At 43.2% G+C, this 15,749-nt stretch overlaps 1 protein-coding gene across 11 annotated transcripts in view; it reads left to right on the plus strand.

Moving 5' to 3' along the window:
- arvcfb (ARVCF delta catenin family member b) overlaps positions 1-15,749 on the plus strand; it is an 865,966-nt gene that overhangs the window by 405,571 nt on the left and 444,646 nt on the right. For all 11 annotated transcript variants that reach the window (XM_034171110.1, XM_034171100.1, XM_034171112.1 and 8 more), the window contains one exon: positions 104-247. The gene's annotated coding sequence lies outside the window, so the exon portion shown is untranslated. The remainder of the gene's footprint in view (positions 1-103; positions 248-15,749) is intronic.

Below are 15,749 nucleotides of genomic sequence, written 5' to 3' on the forward strand. Positions count from 1 at the left end.
TATATATATATATATATATATATATATATATATATATATATATATATATATATATATATATATATATAATGTTTGTTCTTGTTTTTTGTGTTTTAACCTGTAGATCTGCCCTGGTGGAGTGAACAAGCAGGTTGATTCTAACACACCTAAGTGTCTCTAAAGAATCCAACAAAGACGTACTGGGCCCTGTCTTTCATGCATTGGAATCGTGCTTGTGGCCTGACAAGTGCACACACCACCCTCAAAGGTACACCCATCTCTATTCCTCTAGTCTTTGTTCTGCTCATCATTGTTTTGTGTGTTTAAGACTTTTGTGTTCACTGTTAGCTCTGCTTAAGGCCGGTTTTCCACAAACATATCTATCGCATCTTTTATTGTTTCATCCGACACACAAGTTTGTTACAGTATGTTTGGAGAATTGGTGGACGGGCGAGAGGGAGTGGTGAGAATGGATTTAGGAGTAACATTGAATGCAACAGGGACTGTGTGTGTGCAGATTTACAGAACTAAAAAAAAGGGACACGTACAATTTGTGCAGAAGAAAGACACTGCAGCTGGGATTATAAACAGAAAAGGTGCTGTCTAAAGCATAGCTGTTGGTCAAATAAAGAAGCAGCGATTCAACCAGTAGTTTGAGCCTGTGTTCTGTTGTGCTCCAGCTATTTTTCCATGATTTATTTTTTTACATGTACAATGAGTAAAGCCACCTTGACACTTGCAAGAATTTGATCCCCGCACGGCCACGCAATTTGTCATGCCATTGCGTCCTGCTTTGTCCCACTTGACTCCACGCTATATCATTTTGTAGCCGATGACTCATGTGCTCTCAGAACTTGGCTGATGAAACCATTCTCTCATTTTCCCCAGAATCACTGAGAAATTATCTACAGCTGCAGGTTGTCATACACGTCATATGGTTGAGAACACATTTGGAATCTTGTCACAAAGGTAATTATTTGTGATATATATTGTAATGGATTAGTAAAACAGTTACATTTTCATTGCTTCTTCTGAGTTAGTTAATGCATCTGTAAACGTATGTTTATTATAGCTGTAGCATCTCTTCACAGTCTAATTTCAAGTTCAGATGCGCTGTGCGCAATTTACGTTCCATACACACTTGCGTTGCATACACACAGAGACACTCAACCATAAACACACACCGATCTCAGTGAGCTCAACAGCACATTATGGGCATCTTGGCTGAAGATTATGCCTCTTTCTTAAGGGATCTAAGTGATTTTCCAGTCTGATGGGGAGTCAAACAGAGCTTCCTCTGGTGACATGCCCACCGTTTCAACATCTAGACCGTCATGTACCTATCGATGAAGAGTAGAGGGATATTTGTTCTGGACAAATTTCTAAAGTCACTCTGAACGTAACAGAGTAACGTGTAACTGTGATATATTATGCAGAGAACATATGATACATACCTGAATAGCCTGTGGAAATGGAAAGATGTTTTATTTTACATGCATTAAAAACACAGTGTCACTTGTGGCGTTTCTTTTTGCAATGTGACAGAGGGAACAGAGATCACTGGAAACATTTGACAACATTGGACATCAATGGTTGTCAAGTTTGTCAAAATTACCCGTTTGATTCTTAGTTGATAATTCATTTCACCTGATTGGCCACTATATATAGGGTCGGGCACAAAAAGAGGGACAAAAGTAAAGGCTCATATTTTCTAGAGAAATAATCGTTTATCTTTTTCAGGTGAGTTACAGAGCAGACCTGTAAGTTTTATTTGATACCAAGATGGACCACTATGAGCATTTTTCAGAGGACAAATGGAGGAGAGGACAAAGATTGTGGAATTGTATTTTGCAACAACGTCTGGTGGACTTGTGGGGCGACTGTTCCAACTGGTCCCTCACAGCTTGAATACAAGCTGGTGTCCTCGCTGTGAACTTTGGGCTTATTGTCTGGCCAAACTCGTAGCGTTCGGTCTTGTTGGCTTGACTTTGCGCCTGACGAATCTGCACTTTGTAGGGAAACATTTTCAAAGCATTGTGGATAGTTTGGCGCATACCCGCTGGAAATATCCACTTGCTATGACAAGGTGGACTTGTGGGACAACTGTTCCAACTGGTCCCTGATGGCTTGAATACGAGCCGGCGTCCTCACTGTGAACTTTGGGCCACAATGGCCTTTGTTTTTGTTAACCACACTTCGAGTGTTTCTAAACTTTTCTACCAAACGTGTGATTGTACGGTGATGGGAAATTTTCTTCCCAGGATATTCACGCCGAAATTGCCTCGGAACAAGAGTAGGTGACTTTGTTGCAAAATTATGTTCCAGAATCTTTGTCCTCTCCTCCACTGAATAATGCTCGTAGTGGTCGATCTTGGTCTCAAATAAAACTTACAGGTCTGCTCTGTAACTCACCTGAAAAAGAAACAATTATTTCTCTAGAAAATATGAGTCTATATATATAATTTTTTGAAGCACAGTGTACATACATACAACATATTTTGTTCCGGTGTAGCTGAGAGCTACTTTTGACAAAATGTATGTTTATGATGCTTGGTGATTTCCTTGTCAAAAGTAAACTCAGAGTTGTTCTGATTTATACTTTATGATATTCAAATACACCTTATATAGGGTGTGTTCATGACACACCTACATTCTTGTACACACAATGGAACGCAACTGCAAGCAACAATTAAAATAAAAGTCAACACAAAATTTAAAAAATGCTAAATTTCACCTGACTGCTTCACTCATGTAGCTTTGGTGGCTGCTCTCTGTTGGTGTGCTTTACACTCTTGGTGCAGATCCATTAAATCGCTAGAAAACGTCTCGCTTCAGTCCACCCTTTGTATAGCAGTATGTCAGTTGTTGGTGGACCCTGTCTCTTTAGAGAGAGAGAGAGGTTATACAACAAAACTTTGTTGGAGCAATCCACTTTGCAACATTAAAAAGTCTAAGATAAAAAAAAAAATAATGTAAAATATGTACATGCAAACCTGCACAGCCCAAGCACATCTCTCCCATACCATGACCACATCCACAATCATACCCATAACACTGTAAATATATGTTTGAATAAGAGGCACGACAGTTATTGCACAGAGTCGGTTACTGCACTGGGTGCTGGTGTTGTGATTTCTGCAGCCTGTCCACAGCATTGGAGAAAAAGCTGTTTCATAACCTGTTTGTGCGTCTGCTGGGAGATCTTAGTGTACTTGAGGGGAGCATGGTGAAGACAGGGCTTCCAGCATGTGAGGAATCCCATAGGATGTCCATCCATCCATCCATCCGTTTTCTTCCGCTTTATCCGGAGTCGGGTCGCGGGGGCAGCAGCTCAAGCAAAGCCGCCCAGACCTCCCGATCCATACACACCTCCTCCAGCTCCTCCGGGGGAACCCCAAGGCGTTCCCAAGTCAGCCGAGAGATGTAGTCCCTCCAGCGTGTCCTGGGTCTTCCCCGGGGCCTCCTCCCAGTGGGACGTGCCCGGAACACCTCTCCAGCGAGGCGTCCAGGGGGCATCCGGAAAAGATGCCCGAGCCACCTCAACTGACTCCTTTCAACGTGGAGGAGCAGCGGCTCGACTCCGAGCTCCTCCCGAGTGACCGAGCTCCTCACCCTATCTCTAAGGGAGCACCCAGCCACCCTGCGGAGGAAACTCATCTTGGCCGCTTGTACTCGCGATCTCGTTCTTTCGGTCATGAGCCAAATCTCATGACCATAGGTGAGGATCGGAACGTAGATCAATCGGTAAATCGAGAGCTTTGCCCCCCTACTCAGCTCTCTCTTCACCACGACGGTCCGATACAGCGACCGCATCACTGCAGATGCTGCACCGATCCGTCTATCGATCTCACGCTCCATCCGTCCCTCACTCGTGAACAAGACCCCGAGATACTTAAACTCCTCCACTTGAGGCAAGGACACTCTACCGACCTGAAGAGGGCAAAGCACCTTTTTCCGGTCGAGAACCATGGCCTCGGATTTGGAGGTGCTGATTTTCATCCCGGACACTTCACACTCGGCTGCAAACTGCCCCAGTGCACGCTGAAGGTCCTGATTTGACGAAGCCAACAGAACCACATTGTCCGCAAACAGCAGAGACGAGATTCTGTGGTTCCCAAACCAGACCCCCTGTACACCCTGGCTGCGCCTAGAAATTCTGTCCATAAAAATAATCAACAGAACAGGTGACAAAGGGCAGCCCTGGCGGAGGCCAACGTGCACTGGAAACAGGTTTGACTTACTACCGGCAATGCGAACCAAGCTCCTGCTGCGGTCGTACAGGGACCGGATAGCCCTTAGCAAAGGACCCCGGACTCCGTACTCCCGGAGCACTCCCCACAGGGTGCACCGAGGGACACGGTCGAATGCCTTCTCCAGATCCACAAAACACATGTGGACTGGTTGGGCAAACTCCCATGAACCCTCGAGCACCCAATGGAGCGTGTAGAGCTGGTCCAGTGTGCCGCGACCAGGACGAAAACCACACTGCTCCTCCTGAATCCGAGGTTCGACCATCGGTCGAATTCTCCTCTCCAGTACTCTGGAATAGACCTTACCGGGGAGGCTGAGGAGTGTGATCCCCCTATAGTTGGAACACACCCTCCGGTCCCCCTTCTTAAACAAAGGGACCACCACCCCGGTCTGCCAATCCAGAGGCACTGTCCCTGATTGCCACGCGATGCTGCAGAGGCGTGTCAGCCAAGACAGCCCCACAACATCCAGAGACTTAAGGTACTCAGGACGGATTTCATCCACCCCAGGAGCCTTGCCACCGAGGAGCTTTCTAACCACCTCGGTGACTTCGGCCTGGGTAATGGATGAGTCCGCCTCCGAGTCCCCAGTCTCTGCTTCCTCTTCGGAAGACGTGACAATGGAATTGAGAAGATCCTCGAAGTACTCCTTCCACCACCCGACAACATCCCCAGTCAGGGTCAACAGCTCCCCACCCGCACCGTAAACAGTGCTGGTGGAGAGCTGCTTCCGCCTCCTGAGGCATCGGATGGTTTGCCAGAATCTCTTTGATCGACCGATAGTCCTCCTCCATAGCCTCCCCAAACTCCTCCCAGACCCGAGTTTTTGCCTCTGCGACCGCACGGGCTGCGGCACGCTTGGCCTGCCGGTACCTGTCAGCTGCCTCTGGGGTCCCACCTACCAACAAAGATAAGTAGGACTCCTTCTTCAGCTTGATGGCATCCATTACTTCCGGTGTCCACCACCGGGTTCGGGGATTGCCGCCACGACAGGCACCAGAGACCTTGCGACCACAGCTACGAGCAGCCGCATCGACAGTGGAGGTGGAGAACATGCTCCACTCGGACTCCATGTCTCCAACCTCCCCCGGGATCTGGGAGAAGCTCTCCCAGAGGTGGGAGTTGAAGACCTCGCTGACAGAGGGTTGCGCCAGTCGTTCCCAGCAGATCCTCACGATACGTTTGGGCCTGCCAGGTCTTACCAGCTTCCTACTCTCCCAGCAGATCCAACTCACCACCAGGTGGTGATCAGTCGACAGCTCTGCCCCTCTCTTCACCCGAGTGTCCGAGACACGTGGCCGAAGGTCAAATGATAAGACTACAAAGTCGATCATCGACCTCCGGCTCAGGGTGTCCTGGTGCACCCTTGTGCTCGAACATGGTTTTCGTGATGGACAAACTGTGACTAGCATAGAAGTCCAACAACTGAACACCACTCGGGTTCAGATCGAGGAGGCCGTGCTTCCCGATCACCCCCCTCCAGGTGGCTCTGGTACCCAACTCCTGGTACCCAACTCCCATAGGATGTCTGTGGCCCATTTCAGGAGACAGCTCGAGTGAACGTTGCTTAATTTTAGGAAGGCAGAGCCAAAAATTCCTCAGCCATCTTCACGACCCCCTGCAGGTATTTTTTGGCTGCAGCAGTGCAGCTGGAGTACCACACAGTACAGCTGTAAAGCTGTGCTGACACTTGCATGACTTTGATACACGCACTTGCACGCATGTCATCGTGAAGATCCCACCCGCTGTGTTCCCAACTGGATGCCGTGCTTTGTTCCAACACCTGCCTCGCGCTCTGCGCTGGACGCTGTGTATATAAAATAATTATTTTATAGCGGATTAGTCATTTTCTCTGCAAATTGTCTGTTAAAAACGGCTCTAATCGCTTCCTGAATAACTGAGGACCACTCCAGCAGCACCGTTCGCTAAGGCGCGTGCGCTGAATGAGCTGTAGAAAGCATTTTGAGCTGTCTGGAAAGGTAATTATTTGTCATGTTTACCTTGTCATGGCTTCGTAAAACAGTTATGTGTTCTTTCGTTCTTGTGTGCAGCTGTTAAAGTATGTTTATGAGAGATTTAACATCTCGTTATGTTCCTTTAGACAAGCTGCGCTCTGATGCGATCCGCTGATGCAGCCGCTTGCTCTGTTCACTTCTTTACTCCACTTGACGAGCTACAAGCCAGGTTGTCGAGCAGATCATGTCACGTAGCATGACATTTATGTATGAAGGATTTTTTGAACATTTCAAAATTCTTTCAAAACGCTCACATTCAGTCTACACCCGTTAAAGATAAGTTTACTCTCCTGCATGACACAAGTCGTGCAAGTGCATGAATCAAAGTCATGCAAGTGTCAGTGCACCTTAAGTTAACATACTCTTTATTGTGTAGTGGTACAAACTGATCAGCAGTCTCTTGGGAAGCCTGTTGCATCTCAGGGTTCTCAGGAGGAACCATCTTTGCTGGACTTTCTTGATGATCCAGGTGATGGTCAGGCTCCTGGTCAGGTCCTCAGCAGTGGTGGGCACAGCTAACCAAAAAGTTAACTTATCGGATGCTACAGATAACCGATAACTTTCAATTTTGCCTCAAATACGCTCTCAGCTACTAATAAGCTGATTTTGAGTTTAAACACCGCCAAAGCTTCTAACAGAACCAATGGCGATCACAAACCCAAACAGCCAATGAGCCAGCACTTCTGTCTTTTTGCGCTCTGTCGCCTGCTGTAGGAAAGCGATGAGGCAGAGGTCTTGAAATGGAAAGCAGGTTTGAATTCTGGTTTTGCTTTATAAATAAAATTATTCCGGATAGAATAACTACATTAATGTAAACTCTTAAAATGTACAAAGTGGTATATAACACATATCTGTTAATTTTAAAATTATGCACTAATTCTGAAGATTTGAACATTAACACACAGAAGCCCAAAGGGATTATGGGCAAACTAAGGCTGAGTCTCAGCTCTACCCCTTGGCCCTTCCCCTTACCCCTTCCCCTCCGTTTTGCGCGGGCACGAGAGACAGAGGGGTGTCTCAGTTCTCTTTAAGTAGCGAGGCGGAGGGGTAGGGGAAGGGCTACAAACCCCTCCGTTTGGAGTGAATCTGGATGCACACTCCATTTGGAGGGGTAGGAGGAGCTTACTGCTCTCTCCGGAAAAAGAAACATGGCGCCGAAAGAGCTGCACAAATGTAAGTGGCTTTCATTACAAATTACATGTTTAGAAAGTTATAACTTGCCAAAAAACTTTACAGGCAGTTGTCTATGACAGCAACGTGTCTGCTGCTGGATGCATGTTGCGTATATTGCCGTTCTGAAGAATATCGTAACGTCGCTCGTGCACTGAGGCGTTAAAATGCATATACACACAAACGCTACGATAAGACACTTTTATATCTCACAATGGAGAAAATCACGATAAAGGATAAACACGTTAATTTGTATGTTCATAAATCTTTCTATAATATCAATCCCTGCTGTTGGATTTCAAGGTCTGTAACACGTGTGTGTATTTAGTAAACAAACAGGGAGCCCTGAACACACTCGACTCCTAATAAGCTTTCAGGCAGAAAATGAGGAGAAGTTTCATCAATGGGAATAAGTTGGAAAATATATACAGACGCACATGTACATGTGTAACACATAACCTGACGTCCTAACAGACTGCTATTATTTGTCAAGGAAATTTCTAAAGGAAATAGGGCTGGATGCAAAAAATGGGAGAATTTGAAAAAGAAATATAAGGTTAACCGAACTAGATGCAGCCCAGAACATACATACAGGTGGTGGTCATATAATTAGAATATCATGAAAAAGTTTATTTATTTCAGTAATTCCATTCAAAAAGTGAAACTTGTATAATGTATACATTCATTGCACACAGACTGATATATTTTGTGTTTATTTATTTTAAATAAATAAACTGTTTTCCTGTTTTGTCATTAGTATTTTATATGATTCTGTCTTTTTTATTATTTTTATTATTTTACTTCTTTTACTTATTTATGTTTTAAATTTTTTTTATTGTGTTTTAATCTTATTTCATTTTATTCTGCTTTTAAATGATGTTTGTGAAGCGCCTTGAGGCGATTACATTTGGCGCTATATAAATTAATAAATTATTATCATAAATTATTTTAATTACTAATTCATTAATTACTAATCAATTAATTAATGATTAATCAAAGAATATTAATATTATCATTGATTAATTACTAGTATCATTAACATTAACAAATTACTAATCAATTAATTATTAATACAATTAATTATTATTATTATTATTATAAATTACAAATTAATTAAATTAATTAACATGACATGATTGCAATGCGTCAAAGACATCTGCAACTTCTTCTATTTCTTTGCATTGACACAGAAAGGCGAGAAAATAAAAAGAGCAAACAGGCTACTGCAACAAGTTGCATTTCGGTTGCCATGTTAACAAACAGTGAAGACAGCAGTTTGACACCGGCAGTTCTTTTTTTTTCTCCTAAGGCGGAGGGGTGTCTCAATCATAGGGCTAGAGGCATACCCCTTCACCTTACCCCTTGTTTTAAAGGGGTAGGCGTAGGGGTAGGGGTAGGGCCAAGGGGAAGGGGAAGGTGTACAAAAGAGAATTGAGATTGGGGGTAAGCCTCCGCTCATACTGATTGGTTGATTCATTCATTTTATGTAAAAACGAACACAAGTGAATCAATGTAATGTGTTGGTGTTTACAAATAAATGTGCTTTTGTAAAATATATCATTTTTTTCATTTGTATATGAAAAAAATATAAAAAAAGAAAGAAATTTTCAAGATCCCACTGGACAGCGCCTCAGCGCACACGTGATGACATCACAACTCTATCCGGTTATGGAGACAAGGTTTCTTTCAATAACAAGAACTGTCACAAAACCTTTTCATGTGCGGTTAGAGTTGTGTGGCGATAGGAATAGCCTTTTGAATGCTCGAATAACTATGTCAGTCGCACAAAGAAATCAAATAATAGTGAAAACATGTTTGGTGCGGTGTTATAACAGATCAATCAGTCGCTCCGTGAGGCATCATAACATCCGATCGGTTAGCGGCTCGGTGCGGTGTTATAACAGATCAATCACTCGCTCCGTGAGGCGTCATGACATCAAGCCTGGTTCACATGGCAAGATAATTAGGCTGATTTTTCTGTGTAGGCTCTCAGTTGTCCAGGTGGTTTCCATAGTAGAGAAGCTTGAATCTTCGACTGGACTGGGTTGGTTGACGCGAGGACGTTTCGCTTCAAATCACAGAAGCTTCCTCAGCTAAAATTCTTGCTCTGGTAGTCTGACTTCTGTCTTGACTCTTGTCTGCAATTTCAAGCGAAACGTCCTCGCGTCAGGCAACCCAGTCCAGTCGAAGATTCAAGCTTCTCTACTAATTAGGCCGATATCGGACCCGATCTTCCCCTTCCGACAATGTTAAGGACGCCCCGACCATCGTGATGATGCTAAATATAATCTTATCAGATATTCTTGCCATGTGTGGCGTGTTAAGAAGGACGTGAGGAGCTAAATGTGACATGCAGCCAATCAGAAAATGAGGTGTTTGACCTGGGAATGCTCGTGTGTGAAATCTGTTTGTGTGTGTGTTGTTTTTACCGTGTGGCTGACGCCACACACTGTACAACTGAACCTGTCAGATCTATGATTTTTTTTTTATCTCCACGTGTGTGGTCTCTCAGGTTTTGGAAACCTACAGATAATTTTAAAATCCTGCGCTTGACAACACTGTGATATAACTGGTCACCAGTAGATGGCAGTGTTCTATGCATTTTGACGGCGGTTATATCACACGGCCTGAATCACAATTTAACAGACTTTTCAGTTTTATTGTATTGATGGAATTGAATGCAGCGCTATTATCCACAAACAGCATCTTGATATTGCTGTTGGGATTTTCCAGGTGTGTAAGGGTGCATGCTGTGGAATGGAGATGGTGTCGTCTGTTGATCTGTTGGGCCTATATACGAACTGGTGTTGGTCAAGGTCAGGAGTGATACATGCTTTTATGTGGGGCATTACCAGTCTCTCAAAGCGTTTCATAATCACTGGGGTGAGAGCAACCAGCCAGTCATCATTCATGCTGGTGATAGCTGAGGTTTTGGGTACGGGGATTATGGAGGCAGTGTTGACAGGTGGGGCAGTGTCTTGCTGTAGTGACAGGTTAAAGATGTGTGTGAATACTGTGGTGAGTTGTATAGCACATGCCTTCAATACTTATGGTGAAACACCATCAGGCCCAGTTGCTTTATTGGAGTTGATGTGAAGTGGTATTCTCTTTGCCTGATGGGTGTGCAGAGTGAGTGTCTACTCGCTCTCTAGAATGCTGCCTGCATCTGGGTGTGGTCAGTTGTTTGAGCTGGAGCTGTCTTCGAAGCAGGTGAAGAAAGTGTTTAGCTGATCATGGAGGGATGGGTCTGTGAAGTTGGAGTGATTGTTGCTCCGTTTGGAGTCTGTGATATTCTGCACCTATCCACATGGCGGGGGCATTGTTTTGATAGAAGTTGTCTTCAGTGCATTGCTTGTACTCCCGCTTTGCTGATGCAATGCCTCTGTGTAGGGCCATCCTTGCCCTGCTGTACTCCTCTCTGTCTCCTGATGTTAGTGCTGTGTCCCAGGCTCTGAGCAGTTTCCAAATGCTGTCATTGAACCAGTGCTTCTGGTTTGGGAACATTTTGATCTGGTTGTTTTTGTTGTTGTCGTTGCTGTGTCTGTGCAGAAGCTGATGTAAGACAGGACTGTGGTGGTATGTTGCTCAATGTCTGGGTGTTCAAAAAGGTCCCACCTGGTGTCCTCAAAACAGTTCTGCAAGGCACAAGAAACTTCCTCCGTCCAGTTCTGCACTGTCTTGATGTATTATTTTGTTCTGCTGATGAGAGGTTTGTAGGCTGTGGTCAGGAACATGGACAAGTGGTCCAGCTGTCTGAAATGAGGTGAGGAGTGGGTCTTATAGCTCTGGGAACATTTGTATAGCTCTGGCCCAGTGTTTCATTATTCCTTGTTATGATGTCGACATTTTAGCGGAACGGTCTTTAGGTTGGAATGGTTGAAATCATCTGCCACAATAAAAAAGCTCTCTGGGTATTTATTTTGTTGCTTGCAGATAACATCATATAGCTTCCCCAGGACTAGCTTAGCATCAGCTCGGGGATGAACATAAATTGCATTGATGAAGACAGTTAAGAATTCTCTGGACAGATAAAAAGGTCTGCATTTAAGCATTAGGAACTACACATTTTGCAGAGTAAAATTTACTCTTCTGGGATAGCATTTGCTCCCAGTCCAAATAGAGTTAAACATATTGTATCACAGTGCTAAATCAACTCTATCACAGTGCAAAATCAACTCTTATTGGAGTAGAAACACTTTATTTAACAAGACGGTAGAGCTGATTTCACTCTATAATAGAGTGTATTTTACTCTATTTAGACTGGGACCAAATGCTTTTCTGGTAGAGTATATTTTACTCAGCAAAATTTACTGTGTACAGATCCGAGCAACCGTGTATGTCAATAACAGCTGTGTCCGTGCACCCACTGTTGTGAATGTAAACGCACACACCTCCTCCTCTTGTCTTACTGGAAGGGATAACAGATGACAATCTAATTGGTGTGATTTATGTTGCGTTCAAAACACATCCCTGATTAATTGCCGAGATACAGCCCCTTTGCACCCTGTGGCTTACTATTCACTCAGCTTCTACACATTCTGAATAGCAAAGTGGAGCTGGACACACTTCAAATTCACTTGGGTATGCATTTTAGACTGTGCCCTATGGATTGTCAAGATAGGGCCCATCATATATTTTGCAGACAGAAGTGTTCTTATTGATGCATTTGCAAAAATAAAGTCCTCCACATGGAGAGGCAGTTCAAAAGAAAATGATGAAATGAAATATGGATGACAAGTAACAGCTGCATTTCTTTTCTTCTCGCCATGAGACTCCCCACATTGGTTATACTGACATCACTTAGAAATACCCTTCTGGGCATTAACACAGTTTATTTATTGTTCCTCAAAGCAGCAGGCACTTGAATCCTAAACTGCAGTGAGGTTCTTTCCTGGTGACAGAGAATTGTCTTTTTGTATCTTTTATTGAATATGCCGGTTGGAATATTGCTTTTGCACAATGGAAAAGCTGCTGTTTTTATCTATTGTGTAATTTATGTTTTCTCCTTAAAATAAGTGTTGCAGAAAGTCCCGCTAATTAAACTTCTGGCGTTGTCTTGAAAACAGTTGAAACCTGTATTTTGTACTGTTATTGAAAACATTCTGAACATTTTAACCATTAATGCCACTGTGTGTATGTGTTATATCTAGCAACCTGGTATGACTTTAAGTTTTGTTTTCTTCATAAGTAGATCTGATTGTAATTGGTGGTGTAACACTTAATGAATACATCAATTTTAAAGTAACAGATACAGCTACATTGATAAATGGAGTCCTGAATTGATTTAAATGCAATATGAACCTTGGAAAATGAACATAGACAATAAACAGAATTGTATCCAATCGCATTGTATCGCACCAAATCAAATCTTATCAAATGGAATTGTTCCATAATAAGAATTATTGTTCCTGAGTTGTCTTGTGTATCTTGTCGTCTTTTATCACTTTTAAGGGAGAGATGCACACCCCTAATTGTACTTTTAAGATCATGAATCATGTTATGAAAGAGCAGCAAAACTCATAAGATTGCTTTGTTGATGAGCAGAAAATCTCCACAAAGCACTCTGCGATTTAAGGTGACTCATGTAGCTGTCAGCCATGCTGTTATTACAGCTTTGACATATTGGACAACTCATCCAAGGAAAAAAATTCTCTTAAGAGCCTGAAATTAGTGGATCTGAAATGACAGTTGAAGGTGGAGCAACAGCCTTCTGATGATAGGAATATATTATCATCATCAGCAAACTGGATTGTAAATTGCACCGCCACATCCAAATCCACACACAACAGCAGGAGCAGGTGTTTTATGCACCTAATCGTGCCACTGAGAGCCAGATTGTCACATGGGCATCAGATGGTTTTAGATAAGGAATTAATTTGAGCTGCAGTTATCGCCATTGGAAAGGGGAAAATTGGCTTTGGATAGGAGGAAGGACCCACCAACCACCCAGTCCCTAATCAGGTAATGGTTTCTAACTCAATATTAGACACCGATGGTCACACTCAATTATCTTCATCCTTTACCCCTCAATCTGTCACCCCACTCTGTTAATAAACCACTGAAGACACACGCCACATGACACTGCTCCTCTGGGTGGTCTCTTCACAGGTCCTTTGTCTCAGTTTTCATTCCTGAAGTAAGACAAAGGGCTGTATTCTAACATTAGCGACCAGCCCATCGACTGTGTGGGTGTTACAGTGCTGTGCACAACTGAGGTGTGATGGTTAATGATTATGAAGCTGTCACAATAGACCAAACATTTTCATCAAACGTGTCCATGCATTTCCAAGAAATGTTGTCTAGGTGTTGCAGAGTGATAGACAAGGGGACAGAAAGTAAATGCAGTTGAAGTTTATCTTTTTGGTCATAATGAGAGCCCAGTCATGTTTAGTACTAATGTTTGAAGTTTTATTTTGTCACAAGATTGCAGAGCCTACCTCCACCAAATTCTTAACTCAGTGCATTCTTGCTGACCTGACTGTTATACAGCAGTTAGGACACCAGTCACCAGTCCAGGCTTAGTTATTACCTTCAAGTGATGTGGTTGAAATATTCCATCATCTATGTATGAACTAGGTAGGGGGTGGTGGCCAAGTGGTTAATGCGCTTGGTTTCAGTGCAGAAGGTTCCGGGTTCAAATCCAGCCCTGCCACATTTCTCCATGTAATGTGGAGTTGCATCAGGAAGTTGCATCCGGCGTAAAACCTGTGACAATTCAACATGCAGATCCACCTTGGATTTGCTGTGGCAACCCAAACAAACAAGGCAGTAGCCGAAGGGACTTACTTACTATGTATGAACTAGGTATGTTACACTCAGTGTATTTGTAGTGCTATATGGTGCTATTGATACTACAACCCCAATTCCATTGAAGTTGGGACGTTGTGTGAAATGTAAATAAAAACAGAATACAATGATTTGCAAATCCTCTTCAACCTATATTCAATTGAATACACCACAAAGACAAGATATTTAATGTTCAAACTGATAGACTATTGTTTTAGTGCAAATATTTGCTCATTTTGAAATGTATGCCTGCAACACATCTCAAAAAAGTTAGGATGGGACAACAAAAGACTGGGAAAGTTGATGAATTCTGAAAGAACACCTAATTGGAAACAGGTGAGTATATAAAAGGATCATCCCCAAAAGGCTCAGCTATTCACAAACAAGGATGGGGTGAGGATCACCACTTTGTGAACAACTGCGTGAAAAAATAGTCCCAACAGTTTAAGAACAATGTTTCTCAACATTCAATTGCAAGGAATTTAGGGATTCCATCATCTACAGTCCATAATAGAATCAGAAGACTCAGAGAATCTGGAGAACTTACACGTAAGCGGCAAGGCCGAAAACCAACATTGAATGCCCGTGACCTTCGATCCCTCAGGCGGCACTGCATTAAAAACCGACATCATTGTGTAAAGGATCTTACCGTGTGGGCTCAGGAACACTTCAGAAAACCATTGTCAATTAACACAGTTTGTCGCGACATCTACAAGTGCAAGTTAAAACTCTACCATGCAAAGCGAAAGCCATACATCAACAACATCAAGAAATGCCTTCACCTTCTTCTCTGGGCCTGAGCTCATTTGAAATGGAGAGATGCAAAGTGGAAAAGTGTGCTGTGGCCTGATGAGTCCACATTTCAAATTATTTTTGGAAATCATGGACGTCGTGTCCTCTGGACAAAAGAGGAAAAATACCATCCAGATTGTTACCAGCGCAAAGTTCAAAAGCCAGCATCTGTGACGGTATGGGGGTGTGTTAGTGTCCATGGCATGGGCAACTTACACATCAGTGATGGCACCATCAATGCTGAAAACTACACCCAGGTTTTGGAGCAACACATGCTGCCATCCAAGCAGCGTCTTTTTCAGGGACGTCCCTGCTTATTTCAGCAAGACAATGCTAAGCCACATTCTGCACATGTTACAACAGCGTTGTTTTGTAGTAAAAGAGTGCAGGTACTAGACTGCCCTGCCTGCAGTCCAGACCTGACGCCCATTGAAAATGTGTGGCGCATTATGAAGCGCAAAATATGACAGCGGAGATCCCAGACTGTTGAACAACTGGAGTCGTACATCAAGCAAGAATGGGAAAGAATTCCACCTACAAAGCTTCACCAATTAGTGTCCTCAGTTCCCAAATGCTTATTGAGTGTTGTTAGATGGAAAGGTGATGTAACACAGTGGTAAACATACCACTGTCCCAGCTTTTTTGAAACATGTTGCAGGCATCCATTTCAAAATGAGCAAATATTTGCACAAACACAAAAAAGTCTATCAGTTTGAACATTAAATATCTTGTCTTTGTGGTGTATTCAATTGAATAT

The sequence above is a fragment of the Thalassophryne amazonica genome, chromosome 5, assembly GCF_902500255.1.
Source record: "Thalassophryne amazonica chromosome 5, fThaAma1.1, whole genome shotgun sequence".
NCBI classification, from domain to species: Eukaryota; Metazoa; Chordata; class Actinopteri; order Batrachoidiformes; family Batrachoididae; genus Thalassophryne; species Thalassophryne amazonica.